Below are 1,340 nucleotides of genomic sequence, written 5' to 3'. Positions count from 1 at the left end.
AACAATTAAAACAGTGAATTTTTATCCGAACCTGTTCCTGAATCATTTTTTCTAATTCTAATCGCTTATTATTTTTTTTGTTGTGTTTGAAGGTTGATGATGCCCCGTCGCTGTTTCACCAGTGAAATCTAGAAACAAAGGTAACAACCATTCATATAATTCTGCAGCAGATTTACTGTTCTGTTTTAAATTTTCTTTTAATTTGAATTGATTTTTTAAATTTGCTAAACTACTGAAAGTATTTGATGTTATATAGTTGTTGAATGGTATAACTGATACTATGAAATTTGAAAGTTTTCTCTTTTAATTGATTTGGTGTTCTGATGTTTGTTTTTTATTGGATTGTTTTTATTGCGGTGGTAGATCTGTGGCAACGACAACGGATTTCTAGCGGTGAGTGTGGTGGACGTCGAATTCGAAATGGTTGTTGTGTTTTACCGACGGTCCGACGATGAGCGTGCGCTGAATGAAATGTTTTACTGCTTCATGGTTAATGGTTTGTTAGATTTAATATTTTTTTGACAAAGTTTTGATTTTTCCTCAAAATTTTATCTGGGCTGTGTTCAATTTTTTATTCTCATAGCTTATTCTCATTCACATTGCGAAATCTGCAGGTGGGTATTGATGCATATTCATGACTTCATAAAGGAGGTGAGTAAAAATCTATTTTTTATCCAGTTTTGAATATCACTCATTCATTTTATTGATTTTTTTGATTTGTTTTTGTTTTGGTTTTAGCTTATTTATGCCTTATGGAACTTTGTTTTGATTCTGATAGTGAAAAGAATTGCGTTACATTGAATACTTTATGCATAGAGTGAATCTGCTTCGGTACTATAAAGTAACATCGATTGTTGTTTTTGATGGTGGTAATGTTCCTTGCAAATCAGCAACTGAGAAAGAGAGGAACAAGTATTTGTTTTATTGCTGTTTTTTTAAATTTTTTATTTCAAGTTTTAATATTTGAATCAATTTTTTTTATGTTTGTGTGAATTTGGTTGTTTTAGGAAAAGGAATGGTTATCATGATTTGGCAATGGCTAAGCTCAAATAAGGGAATGTTAATGCTGCTTCAGAGCTATTTCAGGTTAGGAGCATTTTCAAATTTAAAATTACATACTAAAGGACACCAAAAACACGACACCGACACATCATGTTTCCCGAAAATGAAGAAAGTTTATTCTTTATATACATTCGATTTATCTCTTTTTTTTTAATGTCATTATTTGTTTTTTTTTCTTTTACAATGTTGTGTTGTGTATTATTGATTTCTTAATATTATGAAACCTTCTCAGATATAAAATCTTTATTTTAGGGGTTTATTTTCTATCAATAATGGGG

General features: G+C 30.1%; 1 long non-coding RNA gene across 1 annotated transcript; it reads left to right on the top strand.

Annotated features, from left to right (window-relative positions):
- Window positions 1-371: 371 nt before the first annotated feature.
- On the top strand, window positions 372-1,086 carry LOC131617248 (uncharacterized). The gene is made up of 4 exons (XR_009288505.1): window positions 372-496; window positions 615-651; window positions 779-912; window positions 1,008-1,086. It is a non-coding gene; the product is annotated as an uncharacterized LOC131617248 (long non-coding RNA).
- Window positions 1,087-1,340: the final 254 nt, after the last annotated feature.

Source organism: Vicia villosa, linkage group LG7 (genome assembly GCF_029867415.1).
Source record: "Vicia villosa cultivar HV-30 ecotype Madison, WI linkage group LG7, Vvil1.0, whole genome shotgun sequence".
Taxonomy (NCBI): domain Eukaryota; kingdom Viridiplantae; phylum Streptophyta; class Magnoliopsida; order Fabales; family Fabaceae; genus Vicia; species Vicia villosa.
Note: the sequence above shows the minus strand (reverse complement) of the source record. Positions and strands in the feature narration are given on the sequence as shown.